The following is a 23,012-nucleotide window of genomic DNA, read 5'->3' on the forward strand; positions in this document are numbered from 1 at the left end:
ATTCAGGTGATAGGGAAATGTGCGGAATATAACCAAACCTTTATATAGCTTTCATTGATTATTAAAAAGTGTTTTATTCAGTCAAAACCTAAGCAGTCATGCAGGCATTACGGAATCAGGGTGTAAAGGAGTTGTATGTAAAAATACTGAAAGATATCTATAGCGGCTCTACAGCCACCTTAGTCCTTCAGTAAGAAAGCAACAAAATCGCAATAAAGAAGGGTGTTAGACAGGGCGATACAATCTCTTATATGCTATTCACAGCATATTTACAGGAAGTATTCAGAGATCTGGATTGGGAAGAATTGCGGGTAAGAGTTAATGGTGAATACCTCAGTAACTTGCGATTCGCTGATTATATTGCCTTGCTTAGTAACTCAGGGGACCAATTGCAATACATGCTCACTGACCTGCCCTTATGAAAATGGATTTAGAGTTCCTTTAGAACTCCTAATGAGTTCCTATGGAGTCAAAAGGGACTCTATAGGAACTCGCGATCTATAGAGTCGTCTGCACAGAATCTCTATAAGAAGTCTATAGAAACCTTTCTATAGAAACAAGTCATTTCACACACAATAGATGTTCTATAGAGGGTGTATTGACGTCCTATGTACTGAATTCTATAAAGTAATTTTTATAGAATGTCTTTAAAACTTCTAACGCGACCTGTCTATAGAATGGCTCTCCATTCGTTCTCTATAAATGTTCTATAGAGATTGTATTGATATCATATGTACTAAATTCTATAAAATAATGTCTATAGAAAGTTTTTAACACTTCTAATGCGGCTTGTCTATAGACTGACTCTCCATTCACGCTCTATAAGCAGTCTATAGAGGGTTTATTGTCATCATATGTACAATATTCTATAAAATAATGTCTATAGAAAGTTTTTAACACTTCTAATGCGACTTGTCTATAGACTGACTCTCCATTCACCCTCCATAAATGTTCTATAGAGGTCGTATTGACATTTTATGTACCAAATTCTATAGAAAAAAATTTATAGAACGTTTTCGGAAACGTTCTATAGAGGTCGTATTAACATCTTATGTGCCAAATCCTACAGAAAAATGTTAATAGAACCTTTTCAGAACTTCTAATGCGGCCTGTCTATAGAATGGCTCTACATCCTCCATAAAAGTTCTATAGAGGTCGTGTTGACATCTTATGTACCAAATTCTATAGAAAAATTTATAGAACGTTTTCAGAACTTCTAATGCGGCCTGTCTCTAGACTGGCTCTCCATTCCCGTTCTAAAAGTGTGCCATCATATGGCATACGTACTGAGTTCTGTAAAGGAACGTTTATAGGAAATTAAACAAGCTAAAGTGCGGCCTGTCTAAGAACGGATCTATATTTTCACTCTATAAACAGTACCCAGTATCCAGTGCATCGCCGGATTATGGGTCCAGTGCCGCGCGCTGGATGCATGGGGCGCTGGGCAAGCGCGGCGTACTGGGAGGCGCTAGTTACTGGTGCGAAAAACAGCTCTAGCGCGTTAAATACGTGGTGCCTGGACACCGTATGTATATTTTTTTTTAATACAGAAAGCAACAGATAGCGTTTTAGTACAATATAAATCGAAAAAATGAAGATGTAAAAACAGAAGTGCTCTGACCAGGATTCGATCGTCGTACCTGCAGATCCCCAGCCCGGCTCATTACCGCTACGCCGCGTCAGCATAGGGACATGGGCGGATAATTTAGCTTATCAAAAGCGAGAAGCAGTTTTAGTTTCACAGAGAGAAGTCTTGCACAGACGTGGTAGATGCGCTATCGGCCAGCAACTAAAACTCACGCCTGTACCTCAAAGAAAAATTTGCTCTCCATATTCAATAGTGTGCTCGGAAGTGCCATAACATCGACTGCGATTGGTATTTTAGCTTCGAAAAAAAGTCCTAAATGAACCACCGACCCGGGACGCTGCATGAATGGGCTGTTACTGCCGATTTCGATAGCCGTTTCTTGTTCTTCACGCGAGGGGTATGCAATGTTTTCTTAGTTCAGTGATGACTTTCAGTCTACACGTCTGTCTAGCCATATATATTCGTCAGAGAAACGCAGGCTAGTGCTGGGAGCCTTCGGCGACAGCACATATACCTGCGTTTATGATGCGTCACATCGGCGCTCCTCACTTCTTGTGCTGGCACTGTAGACATGAAAAAAATGTTTATTTAAAAGCACCGATGCGAAATCTGAAATATAAAGTAATTTATCCTTTTTAGACTTCTTGATTCTTGAGGTTAGACGCGCCGATAGCGTGCAGACGGACTCGGCGGATACGCTATGCCTAAGCTTCGATGGGGACTGATCTAGGCGCGGGTAGCTGGCGAAAGCTAAAATGTGTGTATTTGAGCCTCAGAACTCTTTTTAGTACAATAGGGAAAGTGGAAGCGCACGAATCGCCTCAGCCTTGTTATCGGTGCGATAATATCAAGCAGCGGTAGGCATCGAACTCGGGGTCCGTTCGAGCGCGTCTGAACGACTTCTGGATTTCATGTCCACTCCACAACACTGCGACAATGGCGATAACTCCCAGTCATACGTTACGTGCGAACTACTAAAAAAGCGGCGTCCTCCGTCTATGCGTGGTTTCGTTAAAGAATTTAGCTGTCCGCCCTGTCACAAGGCAAAATGCAAAAAACGAAAGTGATTTTCAGTGTCACATGTGCAGGAATAAACAAGGCAGCTCACGCACCTTTATTCCATGCTGCGACACGAAATAGTTCTATGACCCTAAGATATAGCGTTATTTAGGACAAGAGACTAGTATCAAGCCATGAAATTGTATAAAGCATTTAATATTCAGCAGCGCTCGTCCTTGCGTGCTGGAGCCAGCGCGGCACAAACACAACCAGCGCCGTTTCCAATGCGAGCGTCTCTTCCAGTGTGACCCAGCTCTTATCCAGCGTTCTCACTGGTCTCGAGTGAGTCCCAGCGAGCGCCAGCGTACCCAGTGCGATCCAGTGCTTAAAAAAAAAGAAAGAAAAAGAAAAAAGAAAAACGCGCTGGTTTCACACTGGAAGGCACTGGAAGACGCTGGTTCTTGCAATCGGCATTTCAGAGGTTTTTTACTATCAAGTAAGAGCATCGTTAAAAAGACACTCATTGACCAAGGCAAACATCACACTAATCGAAATTAGGAAAACCAAAGAAATATAACGGAAGCGCGCATTGTGGTTTATATCCCATATGCAGGTAAATCACAAAGATGCATACCAAGAAACACTAAGCAAAACTGCGCCTTAGCAATCGCGTCATATCTATTTGCTGGCATGCAGTGACAGCAGCACTTGGGGCGGAAACAGATCGAACGCCGCCGCAAATTTCTGGCGCATACCACTCAAATGCACGCTGCAGAAACGATTTTTTTTTTTTCAAGGAATCTTGAACAGTCACAGACCACATGAGCGCGATCCGCGCATGATAAGCGCATCGCCACGAAAGCAAGATAGGGAACACATAAGCGTAACCTGTACCTCACGGGTAAAATTAAACATCATCGTATATACGTTGCTGTGCGACGGACAAAAGCGCACGGAAACATCACACACTGCACACGTGTACCTCCGAGGTTGTGTCGACAATTTCTGGGCTACATTTAAACGACAGCAGGAAGTTACTTCAATGAGAAACGAAGTGAGGGCACAGGCACTGCAGGTAACGGCTGCGCATAAAGTCAGTTAGGGTTTTAAGGCCAGTGACCGAGGTTGAAATCGTTAAAATCACACCGCAGCGATAGCTTACACAGGGTAAATTGTCGAGATCTTGAAGGCCATGCTTTTTGCTGACTACATGTGGCATAAGCGATTGAAAAGCAAGAATACTGCATGTAATTTATTTCTGCCCTAAACTATAGCACACAATATGAGCATGTCAATGTTTCTTCTTGTCTAGCAACATATGTATGTAGTTCGGCTCAAAGGCCGGCTCAAAACGGCACAAAACCTGCTGTAGTGGGTATTATTGTAGGAATCACGGAGGCCACAGCAGCCGCACTATTATACAGACGGCGCTGGCGGCGCCGGTATTTTCGTATTCAACGCGACAGGTAGAATACGAAGCTACGGCTTGTTGTTATTGCTCCGTCTTCAACGGTTGTCGTGCGAGCTGCGTCGATGTGTTTGTTTGACCGTGTGTTATTAGGTTTGCTGTAATGAAATGAGACGTAGTTCGCGAGCACGAAAGTGCCAGAAGATGGCTTGAGTCTCGCTGTAAGCACGCCGTATGCGTGGCGCGCCAGCTAAATGTGGACCAACGATTTTCATGCCATGGAGTGCGTTCCCTTTGTCTCCGCTTGTGTTCGTGGAAAGTTTGGTGGACGGCGCAGAGAAGTAATGCGTATTATTAGCGCGCCTCAGCTCGTCCACTACCCAGTGGCTTGTTTGCTGCAAGTAACATCGCAGACGCATCACTGGAAACTTGGAGAGTGCCTTTCGACCTCGTCGTACTGTTGAAACGGTAAGCAATCGTGCTCGCCAACTACACGTGCGTTCATCCGTGTTGTGTGTGCTTCCCGTGTGTGTATAGAGTGCCTTGCGAACGTAGTAAGTGGAACACCCACGACAACAGTGAACCCTGTGCTGATACTTGCTACGCGCTGGTTGTAAGAATTGTGTACGCAACTCTATTGCCACAGTGCGGAATTGATAATCCTGATAAGCGTTTGCTTCCCCTGAGAAAAGTTTCGGAAATCGTGTTCGCCTTGTGCAGTTGTGTGTGAGCTCCCGCCTGTCTGCTAAAGTTGCATAGTAACGACCCGTCTACCTCTTCATCGATTCTTTCTTCAATGACGTTTCCTCACTTATAAATGCTTCGACGTTGTGCACAATCTCTGCTTACGAGGTTTTTGGCTAACGAACAGTTTTAAGAAAAAAATGTAAGCCAATCACAGCTTGCTACTAGTACAGCTTTATTTCCAAGGCAAGATGTGTTGACATAACTGACTTAACTAAGCATGACAGGGGAACGTTGCCTATACTAAGTAATGGAAAAAAAACCATTAAGTTTAGATTGTAATCTGCTGCTGCGGTGCGTCCAAAACTTTATTTGATGTAGAGGTCCGCATTGTCATGACATTCGATGATTTCGAGCATTTGCTCTCTTTCCACATTAGTGCAGACATTGTTTTCGTGACTCTTTTAGGTGCTGATTGCATGTTTTCACGATATCACAGCTTTATTGTGCCACTGCTTTAAGCTAACATAGAATTGATTTTGTAGTGGCGAGGCCGTGACCCACAACATTAACTACAAGATCGAGGAGCCCCAAGAAATGCCGACCCTGTGGATATATGGCTGCAGCAGCATGGCGTGTGATCTGGATCGTCATGACAGGTGTGTATGAAATGTACGTGTTCCAAAAAGGGGGCTGTTACGTTTCGCCTACGACGCGCGGTAAAGCCAGCGCGGATGCAACGTACGCCGGAGCTTCGTTCCAAGCGGCGGACATTTTGGCCCGTTCGGAGCGGCCGCGAGCGCGCCCCGCCGAGCGCGTCCCGGCATGATCAGTGCCACGTGTCTTTGTGTGTGCGTGTGTGTGTGTGTGCCCACGCTTGTCAAAGCGCGGCAGCCGGGGAGAGGAGCTCCCCCAGTGTGAAGCGAGGAGGTCTGTCCGGCGCCGGCCCGGCTGATGCGTCACCTCCTTGTTCCAACGTGTCTTTCAGTCCGTCCGTCGCCGCTGTCACGTGGTGAAGTCCCGTGACCTTCCCTCTTGCTCTCAAGTCCGAGAGTATAAGAGCAGCTGCCCCCGGACGCCAGGAGAGAGGCTCCGATTTCTGCTGTTGAGTAACGTGCTCTCCCGTCTCTCTACTTCGGTCGACCTGACCGCCCGCTCTTTGCGATGCTAGAATAAACAAGTTGTTCTGTTAGCAGTCGCCTCATGCTTTGCTGGGACCTTCGGATGCTTCCAGTGTGCCCCAGGCCGCCAGGCCAACGCTACCCTTGGGGCTTGCGGCCCAGTTGCAATAACGGGCGTCAGCACTGAGGTTCCAACAGCTGGTGGCCGCGCTGAGATTCCAACAGCCGGTGCCATCGGTGCGGATCAAACATCTGGTGGCAGCGGTGGGATCGCGACAACGGAGGCCAGCAGCGAAGAAATGCGGTTGACTGTATGCTGAGCAGCACAACGACCATCCGGGAGCAGTGCAACGAGCCCTGTGTGATGACTGGTTGCCTGCAGCGGAACGACTGCGCTGAAATCTTGGCTGCGAGGTTTGGTGAGTGCGGGACTTTCTTCTTCTGAGTTTTGCCAGGCTTTTGTTAGTGTCAGAAACAGAGCTGGTAATTGTGGTTGTCGTTGCTGCCGGGTTAGTTTGCGGCAAGACAATAGTAGGCAGTAGAGAAAGCAGCATTCAGAGCAGCCATGGATTTGAAGTCGTTGCGCAAACCGAAATTGTTGGAGCTTGCAAGAGAGTTGGGTCTGGATGTCTCAGACAAACTCAGAAAACCAGAACTGCTAAGGGTTATTCTTGAGTTAGGAGCTGAGGATGACGAGCTGTCGGAATGCCTTGAGACCATTGAGGAGAGGGAGACTGCAAAAAGGCAGGAGCGCGAACTTAAAGAGCAAAAAGATGAGCTTGAACGTAAAGAACAGAGAGAGAGAGATGAGCTTGAACGTAAAGAACAGAGAGAGAGAGATGAGCTTGAACGTAAAGAACAGAGAGAGAGATGAGCGCGAACGAAAAGAGCAGAAAGAAAAAGAACAGCGCGACCACGCTTTGGAAATGAAGCGTCTCGAGGTAGAGATGGAACGCGCTCGTAATGGAAGTCAGGCACACGGTGCAGGAGAACGAGTATTGTTTAAAATGACTGACCTGATGCGGCCGTTTAAGCTTGGAGAGGACATTGGTTTGTTCCTGGTTAACTTTGAGCGAACGTGCGAGAAGCAGGGGTTCTCTCGGGAAACGTGGCCACAGCGCTTGCTCACTTTGTTACCCGGCGAGGCGGCCGACGTAGTCGCTCGCTTGGAGAGAGAGGAGGCAGAGGATTTCGACAAAGTGAAATCGAGTCTGCTAAAAAAGTACAGGCTGTCCGCGGAGGCGTTCCGTCGGAAGTTTCGAGAAAATGAGAAAGGCAAAAGTGAGTCGTATACAGAGTTTGCCTACAGGCTTATGTCAAACATGCAGGAGTGGCTCAAAGAAGAGAAAGCGTTTGGTGACCACGAGAAAGTTCTGCAGTGTTTCGGGCTGGAACAGTTTTATAGTCGGTTACCTGAGAACGTGCGGTACTGGGTCTTGGATAGGCCAGACGTTAGTACGGTGGCTAGAGCCGCTGAGCTAGCCGAAGAGTTTGTGACGCGTCGGGCTCGCGGAGCTAAGGACGGTCAAAAGGGTGAATTTGGCTCTAAGTTCGAGAGGCCGAAGTTCACGCCCATGAGAGCAAAGGGGGACACACGTAGTGCGGACGCGAGTGAAAGCAGTCCGACCGAACGTAAGGAGACGGCGGCAGCCGAAGCCGAACGCAGAAAGCGGTTTGAGACGAGGCAAGCGCGCGTGTGTTATACGTGCCAGAAGCCGGGTCACTTTTCGGCGCAGTGTCCGGAAACAAAAGCAAAAGTAGTGTTTTTGTCATTATGCAGCACTGACGAGAACATGAAGCTTCTCGAGCCTTACATGCGAGACCTCCTCGTGAACGGGAAGGAGTGCCGAGTGCTTCGCGATTCCGCAGCAACGATGGATGTAGTTCACCCTTCTTACGTAGAACCCGATATGTTCACGGGCGAGTGCGCATGGATCAAGCAAGCCGTGGAAGCTCATAGCGTGTGTCTGCCCGTAGCAAAAGTGCTTATTGAAGGACCTTTCGGAGCACTTGAGACGGAGGCGGCGGTGTCATCTATGCTGCCCCCCCAGTACCCGTACCTATTTTCGAACAGGTCCGATCACCTCCTGCGCGAGAAGGGGCTTTTGTTTGGTGAGGCTAGCGTTCAGGCCTTAACCAGATCGAAGGTTCGGGAGCTCGCTGCAAAGGCGGTAGTTGCGGGGCCGACGTTGTCGAACGATGAGAAAGGGTCAGAGGCGCAGCAAGGTGATATTCAGAGCACGCCCGAACTGAATAAAATTGAGCCTGTAGCGTTAAAGGCACCAGATACTGGAGAGGAAATTCCCGATGCGGGAAAGTTAGAAGAGCTATCTGCAGATTTGCTCATCGCGCCTACGTCAGACGGACTTAATAGGTTGCTCAAAGTCAGCCGGTCGGCTTTGATAGCCGAGCAAAAGAAGGATGGCAGCCTAGAAAACATACGCTGCATTGTCAAGGAAGGTATCGCCAAGAAAAATGCTCGCTTTGTGGAAAGAGGTGGGGTCCTGTACCGGAAGTATGTAGACCGCAGGGGAGTGGAGTTCAATCAGCTGATCGTGCCTCAGTGCTATCGTCAGGATCTGTTGCGCTTGTCGCATGGGGGTTCGTGGTCCGGACACCTAGGAGTTAAGAAAACTAAGGACCGTCTCTTGCAAGAGTACTATTGGCCAGGGTGTTTTCGGGACGCAGACCACTTTGTGAAGACATGCGACACCTGTCAGCGGGTGGGCAAACCAGGGGACAAATCGAGGGCGCCGTTGAAGTTGGTACCTATCATTACGGAGCCTTTGAGACGGCTCGTTATTGATACAGTGGGACCTCTGCCGGTAACAGCCACGGGGTACAGACACATTTTGACTGTGATCTGCCCAGCGACAAAGTTCCCTGAAGCAGTGCCGCTTAAAGAACTCAGCTCAGTTGAGATAGTTAATGCACTACTGTCCATATTTGCGCGAGCTGGCTTTCCTGCGGAAATCCAATCAGATCAGGGCATAGTGTTCACTAGCGCTTTGACGACAGCCTTTCTCGAAAGGTGCGGGGTAAAGCTGCTACACAGCTCAGTGCCCCACCCCCAGTCGAATCCCGTTGAGAAGCTCCACTCCGTCATGAAGCGCGTGTTGAGAGCCTTGTGGTTTGAACAACAAACTGACTGGGAGCTGTTTCTGCCTGGGGTGATGTTTGCATTGAGGAGCGCGCCGCATGCGGCTACGGGGTTTTCGCCAGCTGAGCTAGTGTACGGTCGCTCGCTGCGATCTCCGCTTCGCATGCTTCGAAACGGATCACTGCCCTCTCCAAAGGCTGCAGACTATCTGTTTCACAAATGGCCGCCTCCTGCACTGGAGCCTCGCTTTGCAACAACATTCCTTTGAGGTGCGTTACAAAAAGGGGAGTCTCAACGGTAACGCCGATGGCTTAAGTCGAAGCCCCTAACGTGGGAATCAGCCTCAAAATTGTTTGTTATTGATGTTTTTCTTCCTGAGGCAGGATTTTTAACATATTGCTTTTGTGTAGTGTTTCAAAGTGATGATGTGCTTTGTAGTGCAATTTTCCGATTTGTGGACGCGTTCTGAGTGCTGCTAGACTACTGTAAGGAACTAGGCAGTAGTATAAAAGGGGAAAGAGCCTGGCATGGCTTAGTGAGGGTTGTGCCGTGCTTGCTGACTGAGCGGCTGAGTTTCGGCGTAGTTCTAACGCTTGCTGGGAACGAGAGAAAAATGAGAACTCTCCCGAAGTCACTTTGCAGTGTCCTGTGCGAACCTGAACGTGAGAACGAGGCCTTCTCGGTGCGCTGCGCTCAAGAAACGCCGAGGGACGACCGACTTCGGTTATGAGCATCATCGAGCGACATCCCTCCGGACAGCGGATGCAGTCCCCTGACCATCGGGATCTCCCTCCCCCGGCGGGGCGGTCTGTTACGTTTCGCCTACGACGCGCGGTAAAGCCAGCGCGGATGCAACGTACGCCGGAGCTTCGTTCCAAGCGGCGGACATTTTGGCCCGTTCGGAGCGGCCGCGAGCGCGCCCCGCCGAGCGCGTCCCGGCATGATCAGTGCCACGTGTCTTTGTGTGTGCGTGTGTGTGTGTGTGCCCACGCTTGTCAAAGCGCGGCAGCCGGGGAGAGGAGCTCCCCCAGTGTGAAGCGAGGAGGTCTGTCCGGCGCCGGCCCGGCTGATGCGTCACCTCCTTGTTCCAACGTGTCTTTCAGTCCGTCCGTCGCCGCTGTCACGTGGTGAAGTCCCGTGACCTTCCCTCTTGCTCTCAAGTCCGAGAGTATAAGAGCAGCTGCCCCCGGACGCCAGGAGAGAGGCTCCGATTTCTGCTGTTGAGTAACGTGCTCTCCCGTCTCTCTACTTCGGTCGACCTGACCGCCCGCTCTTTGCGATGCTAGAATAAACAAGTTGTTCTGTTAGCAGTCGCCTCATGCTTTGCTGGGACCTTCGGATGCTTCCAGTGTGCCCCAGGCCGCCAGGCCAACGCTACCCTTGGGGCTTGCGGCCCAGTTGCAATAACGGGCGTCAGCACTGAGGTTCCAACAGCTGGTGGCCGCGCTGAGATTCCAACAGCCGGTGCCATCGGTGCGGATCAAACAGGGCTTGGTGTCATTCATGGTGAAGTTAGTCGACACATTACTTAATGCAGCATACTAAAGAGACTAAATATTTATGCAACCTTATTGAACTTGCTACCTATTAGTGTGCATAGCCATTATGCCCACATGATTGTGTTCTGTATAAAACTATACCCAACCATTCCTGATGTTTAGTATTTCTTTTGCGTAAGTTGCTTACCTGCAAGTTACATATATTTTTTGCTTTGTACATAGTGTATTTATGACTTTTTATTGGGGTTTTATTCCTTTGAAAACTATTTCCTATGCTGTACCCCTATTTGCATATTTTTTTTCTGTTTGTGCTAGAATCTCGTGCAGTTTTCTGTGCATGTAGGAATTCGAAGGGTAGTGGACTAAATATGTCACAGGTCTAAGCACGTAGTGTGCACATCTTTGTTTATCATTGATATCTTTACAGTTACTTCTCTGTTCCCATAGTAACAGCCACTGCAAAATACACATTTGGTGAGCTTTAATTTCTTGAAAATTAATATGAAGGTCAGTGTTTACTAAGCTGCATTTACTTCTGTAGTACATAGGCACAGACTGATATGGATACCTTGTTGACCTACACAGGATGCCTTTTTTGTTTGTTGCATTAAATATGGGGGCTCACCCACATCTCTTACTATATATGTGGTATGCCTCATCGATTTCACTTGTCAGTTTTTACGGTGGATGAAAACAGATGAAAGATTGTAATCCAACATGAAGCCCCGTTGTGGAAATGTACGGCCAAGTTGGATGACCATACTGGATCTCTTATACACATGAGAAGATACCGGCCAGTTTGCCGTATGTACGCTTGACCACATGTGAAAGGGATACAGTGCACTCACTGCCTGTGACACACGACAAATTTGGTGGTATCTTTCACCGAGCAAGCCTCCCTTGCCTGCTTGCCTTTCTCAATTCTCTTGCACACTGCTGTGCATATGGCACCCTGACAAGAAAGGCTTGCTTAGATACCACTAAATTTGTCTTGTCTGTCAGGGGTAGTGTAGTCTATTCTTGTGATCATGTGTATATTTGGTCAAATGTACATGCAACAGATTGGCTGGTGCCTCAACACGTACCTAAGACAGCACCATAATTCACTCCCCGGATCAGTATGTTCGTCCCACTTGACCATGCACCGATGGGACTGGGGCTGCGCACCTGATTTAGGCTGTTCATCTGTTTTGTTCAGCTGCGGCAACCAATTGGCCAACAACATCGCTGAGGAATGCCACATAAAAAGACTGGGTCACAATCTGTTTACTGAATTGTCCGCAACCTTCGTAGTAACAAATTTGTTTGTTGCAACTAGTTTTAGGCACGTTATTTCTTGTTAAATTTTCTGCTTGACCTATAGAGCAGTTATGCAATCAGTTTTCAAAGTTACTTGATTAGTATAATTTTTGTTTTCTCTTTTTCACATGCCAGGTTGCAAGAAGGACCCTTTTTAATTAAAACTGAATTAACATTTCAATTGCAATTGGGCAGTCTTATCATTGCGTTTAGGATACATATCAGTGTACATACCCGTACTAGATTAGAAACTAATTGTTTCAATAACTCAAAAAGCACGAATATACTGTGTCCATTGTATCTGACAGTGACACTGCGACTGTGTTCCAAATACCACAAATTGGCAGTTATCCATCATAGTTTGCGAAAACAACTTAAAACATTATTGTTCCCCATACAATGCATACTTAGATGCCCAAGCTCCATGTGAGAAATTTATTATTCGCATATTAAGCATAGTACATACCACCTATGGCTAATAGCGGATGGAATATTAATTTTGTCTACCGCTCAGCAATAGAAGCCAGTAGGTCATTCCCTTTTCAAAAAAAAATTTTTCTATGCATAGTGTGACATCCGTATAGGACTCTTAGCTCATGGGTGTTCCTGCTTGTTTATGTTATAAATGGGAATGTGTTGTCATTGCAAGATGAGATTAACGTGTGACTAGGCTGTTGTCGTTCGGAGATGCTTTTTGTCATCAGCAATGATATTCTACTGCCAGGCACATTGGCCCAGTGCTGATGTCACCGAATCTTGGGAAAGTAAAAAATATTCTCAAAAGTGATTCTCAAAAGAACTGCCACTGTTTGGCAGAGTGGTGGGGAGGTGGGGCGTTCTGCCACCTTTCTGTTATAATTTTTTTCTGAAATACTGAAATGAAACTTAGCATAATGCTACAACTATATAGATATTTGTGGCATGTTTGTGCCTGCTAATACATTATGACTGAATGTTCATTACACCTTTTGAAAATTAATTTCAATTTTATTTTCCAGGCTCCACCGTCGCCGTTACTAGACGGACCAAATGAGGCCAAAAACTAGCCTTTCCTCGCTCCATTCCTGGGAAGTGAAATAGCAGGTGGTCATGTAAGAATGAACTTGCAACCATGTGGGCAGTAGCCAAAGCTCCCTACAGTTCATGCTGGTGGTGGAATGATAAGACAAACCGCAATATTTATTTGTTTACTTATTCACTTAATATTTATTTATTCATATCTCATGAATACTGTGCAGTTTTTTTAGCAAGGAGTCAGGTAAAATAAAGAAATATTGTTGCATCAAAGTAAACGTTATTTGAAAAAGCATAATTCACGTAGCACGAATTCATGGAAACTAAATTTTGAAGAAACAGAGCAGTAAGGTTAACAAATCTTATATAACAAAAAATGAGATCACATTTCTGTTGGACCTAATACCATAATTTAATCTGTCAAATTAGAGATACCATATGCTGCTCTAATATACAATCACTAATTTATGAGTAGATGCGCGAAACTCTCAAACGTTGCAACAATTTCATGCTAGCTGTAAATTCATATATACAGTTTGTTGACTTTAGACATAGCAGATGGAGTCTGCAGAACTATGATATCTCTTTCTGGCACAGAGACGGGCATTAGTAAGCTTCGTGGTGTTATTTTTCTTAAACCTGCCAAATAGTCCTTCCTACAACAGGTAGAATTCTCAAATGCCGCAAACTTAATTCAAATTAGTGCTGTGGTTGTCTCAAAAGTATTTCTGTATTTTGGATGTATTTGAGTAGGAAAATTTACAGAATTAACGAACTTGTGCTAGCTCTTTTTTTTATTTACAGTTGCAAACTAAGTCCTTTTCCTTCAAGTTTTGCTATTTTCAGCAAATTTTAATAAAAATTGATGGTGTTAATGTAAAAACTATAATTTAAACATTTTTAAATGTATCAAACCTCATCGAATTTGGTTGCATAGTTGCCGAGAAAAACGATTTTACTGTTAATGTGCATTACATAGGAGCTCCTGAGCTAGATCTCTTTTTTAGTCATTGCGTGTGTCGGTCTGGTTTGTATTTCTCACCCTAATTAGAATATTGGCTCTGATCTCAAAATTGTTTCCCTTACAACGAAATACAAGCTTTTAAACTTTTTACGATATATGCTGTACTGCTCTATGATAACCCCTGTTTGCCACATTTTTGCAGGGCCTACCAGTGCTAATTTTACACATAAACATAGACTAAAATGCTGTGTGGTTTCGGTATATGGTGTACTTATCTGTGAAAGCCATTATTTGCCACATTTTTGCAGCGACTGCCAGTGTTATTTTTGCTCAGACTAAAATGCTGTGTCGTTTCGTCGGGCTGACACAACATTGCAGTGCACATTCATATCAGTCTATTTTCAGGCTTTAGTATCCAAACATTTAATGTGCACTGCTGGAACAGGCACTCCTTTTGCAGTTTTAATGGTATGGTTTCTTGTCCTAGTCAAGCCTGTTATTGCGAGGTGTCAACTGTAATCAAGTCTGCCACTGATTCTTTTACCTCATGTTTCGTGTGTTTGCACCACCAGCTTGACCTGAGAAGCATGTTGGCAGCTACAGTTTGTGTGTTGCAAGTTCTAGTCTGAAGTGTGTATGTCACATATATGAAGCATGTATCTAGTCTGAAGTGCAATAAACATTTCAAACTGAATACTTTGTGGTTGTAGCACCAATTATTTTGCCACTGCATTTACTGTAGTCCTTATTGCCTACAGTAGAACTTTGGTAAATTGCAAGTACTTTACACACATCGGCCTAGCTTTTATAGGCATTTGCTTGTAGGGACTCGAAAGCAACTCGATAGAAATATTCTATAGAAATTTGCCTTTAGCATCTCTAAAGAAACTCGATAGAAATATTCTATAGAAATTTGTCTTTAGCACATCTAAAGGAACTCGATAGAAATATTCTATAGAAATTTGCCTTTAGCATCTCTAAAGAAACTCGATAGAAATATTCTATAGAAATTTGTCTTTAGCACATCTAAAGAAACTCGATAGAAATATTCTATAGAAATTTGTCTTTAGCATCTCTAAAGCAACTCGATAGAAATATTCTATAGAAATTTGTCTTTAGCATCTCTAAAGCAACTCGATAGAAATGTTCTATAGAAATTTGTCTTTAGCATCTCTAAAGGAACTCGATAGAAATATTCTATAGAAATTTGTCTTTAGCATCTCTAAAGCAACTCGATAGAAATGTTCTATAGAAATGTGTCTTTAGAGTTCCTATAAGAATGCGGTGGCCAAATAACTTTTGAAACTCTATAGGAAAATTCTATAGGCAATCAAAATAAACACAATAGAGTTCTATAGAGAAAGTTCAAAAGACTTTCTAAAAAAACACATTAAAAATTTTTGTAAGGGTGGACAGGCAAATCAGAAGGGTGGGTCTAAAAATTTATCTGCAGAAAACTAATGTATAACAGTCTCGGAAGAGAACAGCAGCTTACGATAGGTAGCGAGTCACTGGAAGTGGTAAGGGAATGCATCTACTTCGATACTTAGCTATTGATACTTAGTTATCGTGAATGGTATCGTTGAGCCGGGTCTCGGTACGCAACACAAAGAAGTCTGGAATGAATCGATGAGCGACAGGGGTTCAATACCATTAGCTAAAACACTTCTAGCGTTGGTGTATAAAAAAGGGGAATTTTTTATCAGCGCTACAATGAACTTTTATTGGCGAGCTGCTAGATGAACCTCAGCTTACGGAAGTGAAGGAGAAATATCATTCATCCCTGTGCCGGGAAACAAGAACAGCGTGGCCTTCATTGGTATTCCACTTCTAAGCGTCATTGTTCAAAAAATTGGCAGTATAGCTTAGCTCGGCTATGCCAGGATATACGTAGCGAAAGCTACGTATACCCTAAAGAACAGGCGATTCAGACGGTGCCTCTGATTAGGAGCATTGCTTCTAAATCGGGCGGCGCCCACTCATATGTTACGCGACATTTGGCGAAGGCGGTATTGCAACCAAGCGTTGTTTATCAAGCCGAATTCCAGCATTCGACGAGGTCACAATGGGATCATCTTGAAGCTGTCAATCGCAACGCAATGAGGGCCATCACCTGCCTTTCCCGCATCACCCCGATCGTGGCTCTCCCCGAGAATGCACAACTGAACACACTAGATGGGCTGGTGCAGCAGTGACGTGATACTCGCAGGCTTAAGGCCAGCCTTTCACAGGCAACGTGTGCTCTCAGGGCTTACGCTTTCTCGTACTCCCTTCTATTACAGCCATCACCAGTTCTTCATCCCTGAAGATTTGAACAGCTGAGCGATAACGAGCCAACTCCAGACGTCCCCCTGGCGCTTGTCTCCATGGTGCTTTACGTTTATGCAAGCATTCACGACTGTGAAACGGCCACTGCACTTTATTGCCTTTGCGTACCTGCCGTTAATAAGACGTCCTGGTTTCAAATCCTAGAGCTCCCTCCCTCCTTTCGTGCTTAGCTCCTTGCTGTTCGAGAAGCGTTGTGCCCAGTGGCCGCCTTTCCCACGATCCCCACGGCCCGCATCATCATCCGCACTGACGCCTTCCAGGTGACGCGGCTTCTGTGACGCGTCACTTGCAGCCCTAAAATATTTCAACAGATCCATCTTCTGGCGGCACGCATCCCGCAGCCAATATCTATCGAGTGGATCTCACGCGACCTTCTAAACTTCCAAAACCGTGCGGATTCTGCGACCCGCATAGTGACCTCCCCATGGTCACCGTCTAAGCTCTTTCACCTAGATGATGCCACTCTCCTTTTAACAAGAAAGGAGCCCCTCCTGCGCCGCCTACGTTCTGTCATACATCCGTGTGCGGTAAACCTCCCCCGCAGTCTTACCCGTGCAGAGGAGGTCGCGCTTCGGAGGATTCGGGTCGGGGTGGCCCTCACTCGTGCCGTGACTCGGAAGTGGCCGCATTTTCGCCAGTTATATCGTCGCCCTGGGTGTCCAGTCTGCAAGTCGCGAAATGCTGAAGCCGACATCCACCACCTGCTGTGGGTTTGCACTGCATTGGAACCGACGAGGCTCCGGCACCTCGCAGCAGCGGGACTTTTGCCGCATAATCCTGGCGATTACGCAGGGACCACATTATCGATACCTCTTGGACTTCATTAGATCCGCAAGTCTTTTTTCATTCATTTAATCATCCTTATTCACCCCCATCCCATACCCCTGTATGCCCTGAGGCATTTACCCCGCATTAAAAGAATGTGAAGCGTTCCGCATGAAAAGAAACACCTGGTATATTACACCCTTTACGCAACATAACAGTCACCATTCTCGTGGCCGAGCATCAGTATGTTCTTGCTGCGATCGTGGGAGGCGGTGGACGTTTCTTTCGTATTCTAGCTCACTGCCGATGGGCATTAGTGGCCCGAGTTGGCTCAGCTGTCAAGACACACTGGTCAATGAGGGCACGCGTTACAATTCCAGTCCGTCAGGGGGGCCGATAACCCCAAACAAAACCTGAGTCTGAATTGTACGTATAGTACGGCTTTAACGCTTAGGCTATACAGTAGTGGTAACCTCGGTCCAGTATGGTTTGCTGACTTTCAACCGGTTCTAGATACCGTTGTACGAACAAGTCCGGTAGAGGAAGGTTGAGAATGGTGCACTCTATTCCGGCTTCGGGAATTCCACAACGCAGGCCCATTCCTGGAGTTTACCTTTTACTGTAGCGCGTCCATATATGTGATGAATATGACTGCCGAGTTTAATGCGATTAGCACTCTTTGGTTATGACGGGTCTGTAATAGTGATGACATTAAAGGATACTTGTGAGGGCAATGCTGCAGTAATTTAATGGTGGTCGCTGGTTACGTGATTTGAAATGTGGATCCCGATGTTTCCGATCTTACATTCCAGCTGGGAGAGATTGCTTGTCGTATGATTGCTGAAATAGCTTCAGTAAAATAATTCATGGATGCACAATTATTGCAGCTTTCAAAAACTTTGTGTTGATTTCGTCGCAGCGGGTGAAAGAGGAAGGTTTTTAATTTATTAGTTATATTTTCAACACCGACAGAACGACTCATGAAGCATAACGGCGTAGTCGCAGTATGAAAAATTGGCAGTGGCTTTTAACTCAGCTATGCCAGGTTATACGTAGCGAAAGCTAAGGATAGCATGGTTAGCCTTGGTTAATCTTGATTGCAAGTCCAGGTTCGTCTGGTTGTCTAGTTGTGTTGCGGCGTTTAGCCAGTCATTCCGCGCCCTGTTCGTCTGTTTCCTGGGCGATTCGTTTCCTCTTCATCTCGTTCCGATGTCGATTCCAGGCCTCCTCCTGGTTATCAGAATTGTCGCAGTCCATAGTGCCGCCTGAACTGTTGTTGCGGCGGACGCGAGCTCTCCTTTTCAATCCTCCGACATGTTATCAGGCATGCGACGCAGCTGGCGAAGTGAGCGCAGGCGAGCGCAACGACTTCGAATGCGGTGTGACGTCGTACCAAACGGCGGCGGAACACCTCTGGCTCTGTGCTGCTAGTGGCGCATGCGCAGTAGCTACTAGGCAGTGTACGAGAGAGATATCCGCAGCGAGGCGCGCGTTGTGACGCCATGTGCCTCCTCGGAGCACCGCCACGGCGAAATTGCAAGTTCGCGGCCAGTGAAGCTTTCGCTTTAAAACAGTTTGTTGAAAACAAGACGTACTTGATCCCCGTCTTTCTTCATTCTTCGCGAGAACTGGAGTAGCTTCTGTCGCTTTTCACGAACGGCATCTTCAATGGCAAATACAAGGTAGAATCGCGGTTCTACAGTCTCCCCAAAATTCTTGTACCGCTTGTGCACTCTCTCGGGGCGTGGCGCAAAGTCATGAGAGGCTTCCAAGCTTTATGCGACTGTTTCTTTCCTGAGGAGTCTTGGCCTTTCTTTTTTATATCATAAGCCTCCATTAGTTTGCGTGCAGTCTGGTCCTGGCTTCTCCCCAGAATCTTTATCTCCTAAAAAAGAGGTGCACAGCGACAGGCATTCCAGTGCGCAGGCAAGTGCGGCAATTCATCTTTCGTTAACTTTCGTTTATGTTCCCTGGCTCGATCATTCAGGCACCGTCCTGTCTGTCCTATGTAGCACTTGCCACCCGCCAGGGGCATTTCGTACACAACTCCTACATAGCATTTTGCATACGGCTTGGTATGGTTCTTGCCACAGCCTTGCCTTCCTTTAGGGTCACGGGAGGTGCGGGGGCAGAGCCGCGCCAGCTTAAAGGGGCTGAAAAGACAAGGGGGACTCCAAACCTGCCTGCCACCTTCCTTAGGTTGTGAATGACCCTGGGAATATACGGTACTACTTCAGGTCTTATGGCCACAGTAGTCGTCGTCACCCTTGCTTTGCTCCTAGATCCTTTTACCTTCTGCAGGAGGGTTTGTTCTTGTATAGAGTGTTCTTCGATGATAAAATATATAAACTTCCATGGGCACATGGCCTAGTAGTGCATGTTGTGGAATTCAGACTACGCACACTGACACACTTTAAAACTCCCAGACGTCTTTGTCTATGCACAAACGATACTTATTTAAGTGAATATGCATAGATTCATGGAAGCTTTTATTCGCCGTTTTCGTCAAAGGCTTATGCCAATCTTTCTTTTTTTCAAGCCAGTTCAAAATTTTGTCTTTTTGATGCACCTAATTTTAATTATCTTTAAATATTACGTTCACGTGTGTTTCTGTTTTTTAAGAGAGTCGCATTTCTTCGTTTTCATCATCGAGTAGGACAACGTTAAAGCACCTACTCGCCCAATGTGACGCGGCGCTGCATTTAAGATGACCTTCAAAAGCGAAGTCTCCGTACATCATTTTTAGTTCAGTTCTTATGTAAATGAACATTTATGACACAGGGGAGGATGCAGTTGTTGTGCTGAAGGCTTCATGCTTTTCAGTCTCTGTGATTCCTTTTCGAGGTCCCTCTTGGAGATTAATCAACTCCGAGACCAATATTCTACGACGACTGATGTCAAGAGCGAAATGATGCAGTGCGACCTCCCAGATGCGGGCAATTTACATTCCTCTGTACATTTGAAGTGTTGCCATGCGGAGAGATTGGCGGCTGCCAATCTTGTGACCTGCTGTGTTAAGTACGTGGCATTTCACCGGTGGCATCGCTGTTTGCATTGACGTTGCCGTTGCTTTCTACATTGTTCTCCATCACCCACCTTATTGTCGGCGCATCCCATATTCTACACATACATACATGCCGGTATGTGCCATGTCTGAGGTTTGTTATCATGATTGTCCCGTGCGCCTCCTTTGCACCGCCGACGCTGTTACCATGGGAATGAAAACAAAAAAAAAATTGAAAAGCAAATGCCCCGCCAGCTTGGCAAGAACATTTTTTTAAGCGAAGCATCTAATGTAACCCTTGCCCACTACAGTATTTTGTAGTTCTGGCCTCCTGGATTTGCTTCATGTTAGATACGGATCCTCTTGCATGACGTTGAACCGAAAAACAAGACGAACTGCGCGCGCAAAGCCCAGCTACTCTACCGCTTGCTTTGAGCGCATTAACATTGTGTGTAACTTGTGCCATCACCGCAGCAAGAAAGCTTGCTTGTGCGATAGGATGCTTTGGACGATTGCGAGGTACTTGGAAATAGACTTACTCGTCATCACTTTACCACTCCCTCCGCTCTCTCCCCAGCGTAGGGTCGCAAACTGGATCTTTCCATCTGGTTGACCTCCCTGTCTTTCCCCTTTCTTATGCCACTCTCTCTGGCCTCCCACATACATGCCCAACTGCCACTGCTCGCAGAGTCTGTGTGAACCGCTAAGCCTGGCACTAAATTCCCAGCACCGTTATTGCGTGATAGCTCAACCGTTAGCCCGCTCGACTCCCAGCTGTAAACAGCTTCACTGGCACGGGCTGAGGTCCAAGTGGAGGTGGTTCAGGACAGGTTCCGTTTTTCTTCATGCTGTGGATATGGTGAAAATAGGGATGACGAGCTGGCCTGATGACGAAAGAAAAGTCAGCATTGTGGGTTGTCGATGACAATAACGGTCATCGCAAGCGTAACAGGATGAAAGGGGCGGGACGGACGAACAACTCGAAACGGAACTTACAGAAACCTAACTGCGGTCGCAGCAAAATGAGAGAACCCTTACAATTAGAGCTTCTTCCCGAACCGTCTACAGTTATGAAAGCGTTGTAGTCCACTCCCAGACAGCGAGTTATTATGTCCTTCGGACTTAACTCACGCGTGGCAAGAGGGCGTCTAGTGAGGAAATTTACAGCTCCTGTAATCTAAAATCCTTTAAGACAATTGCGGACGCCACCAATCGGGACGATCAGAGTGAACAAAACTGATCTTTTATGCACCGCTCTGAAATGCAGCGTTCTTTTATGAACATGACATCGCGAAATATGCGCAAACAGTGCAGCGATCCCGCGCAATACAATGAATTAATACTCTTGCACACTTCAGGTGTCGTAATAGACATAGTTTATACAAAAGCGACATGTTTTTTTAGGTCCCGTGCTGCATATATTAAACTTGGGGCATAACTACTTCTCAGAAGCTGTATATCTCCGAAACATTAAACAAAATATCTGGGCCCTAAAAACAACACGCCGTTTCCAAAAAAAACAGAAGAGAATGCCATTTTCGTTTTAATTTAAAAAAGTCGATCCACTTTGGGATGATGGTCGCCATACGAGAGACTGCCGACGTTACACGTAAACTTGATCTGAGTAATTAGCAATTGCCACTGGTGTGGAAGCCACTTTTTTTTCCAGAATAAGTTTTTATTTTCCTCAAGGAAAAATGGACCCCAGACGAAAAGCTGCTCATTGAGCAGCTTGACGAGGCCTGGGGCCCTACAGGTAGCGGCAACAGCGGCAAAACAGCAGTGTATGTCGTACAACCATACGAGAAAAAGAAAGCAACACGAGAAACAAAGGGAAAAAAAGATATTGCGGTATTGCGTTTAGAAAAGGCCATTTGTCAATTCCTTATTAGCACTTAAATGTGAAGTACTGACAGTGCTGGCGTCGATGTTGTATGTCTCCTTAAAATCGTAAGAAACAAAACGCTTTGCGCTGCCCCAGCTAGTTCATGTTATTTTCGTAATCTTTGTCACTCGCCGTCCCATAGACCACATTTCCGCAGGAAACGTGAGTAAACATTTCCTTTCAACACACACACACACACACTAACACACACACACACGCTAACACACACACACACACACACAAAAAGACTATTTCTTAAAACGTTCCCTCATACCTCGGCCAGGCAATGAACGAGTTCCTTATGGACGTCAGCATGACAAAACAAGTGAACGCACAACTGAGCTCTTATGAGCCACAGAATACCAGAGCGGAAAATTAGGAGAACGCATGCTACAGCGTGCCACGCAAACCTTTATTTTCTTTTTTTTTTCACTGCTTTTCCCCTCTTCAATCGTAGGCACGCCACATCGAAAACGAGAGGGCGGACAAAGTTGATCCCGCTATACAAACAGCGCCTCTAATGTCAACTCCCAAACTCCCTCCCGAAGTTCTCACCAGGTAAGCAGTGTACTCCGCCAGTTCATTTCCATTAAGGAACTTACACGCCCGACCACTCAACAGTAACAGCAAACGAAGCAAAAAAGGGTAAATTATATAGTAAGGATGCTCCAGCTGCTCCACTTCGAAGCCGAAGCCAAAGTAGTTGTTCTGTGCGCGTCGCGAATGCACGGCCAGACTTTTCTTTCAAGAGGGAAGCGGGCCTCCCTTACTTTTATGGCTTTCTCTTTCACTGGCCCCCCGCGGACTCCAAGCTGTGCGCGAGAGAAAGGACCCCGCTCCCTCCGTTCGGTTCCTGAAAGAAACACAGTGACGACGCTTCGGGGTGGTCGGCTGTTGTTTCCCGTGCCTGGGGGCGGCGACGGGGATGGAAACCACAGTTGGAAAAGCGCGGGACGGGCAGACTCGCCCCACCAGCCCTAGAGACCGGACCACTTTTTTACGGGGCTAAAACTGAACGTTTTTGTGTATTTTTAACTTGCTTTTTTGACCTTCTCAGTGTAATTAAAGTTTGTTTTAAATGTTCAATTGCGTTCGACCCGTTATCTAGCTGGACAGCGGACGCTTTGATCCCGTCAAGTGCGATCCGCGAGGCCAGCATAGTAAAAAAGTGAAGTCGACTGCCATCGGCCGCCAACTCAACGTCCGCTGCAGTGGAATACGTCGCACGGCAAGACCTCCGGTTTGACCATGACATCCGCCTACTACAAGGACACGGCATCGCCTACAAGTTGAGCAGCTGACGGCACACAGGGCAACGACAAGGTGGGCTCGTTTCAAATTTCATCGCGCAGCT

General features: G+C 46.4%; 2 long non-coding RNA genes across 2 annotated transcripts in view; one reads left to right on the forward strand and one right to left on the reverse strand.

Annotated features, from left to right (window-relative positions):
• LOC139047357 (uncharacterized) overlaps positions 1-23,012 on the reverse strand; it is an 85,729-nt gene that overhangs the window by 46,454 nt on the left and 16,263 nt on the right. The window lies entirely within an intron of this gene.
• Positions 4,090-14,372, forward strand: LOC139047356 (uncharacterized). Its single transcript, XR_011507115.1, has 3 exons — positions 4,090-4,463; positions 5,225-5,338; positions 12,697-14,372. It is a non-coding gene; the product is annotated as an uncharacterized lncRNA (long non-coding RNA).

This window comes from Dermacentor albipictus, chromosome 7 (assembly GCF_038994185.2).
Source record: "Dermacentor albipictus isolate Rhodes 1998 colony chromosome 7, USDA_Dalb.pri_finalv2, whole genome shotgun sequence".
Lineage (NCBI taxonomy): Eukaryota > Metazoa > Arthropoda > Arachnida > Ixodida > Ixodidae > Dermacentor > Dermacentor albipictus.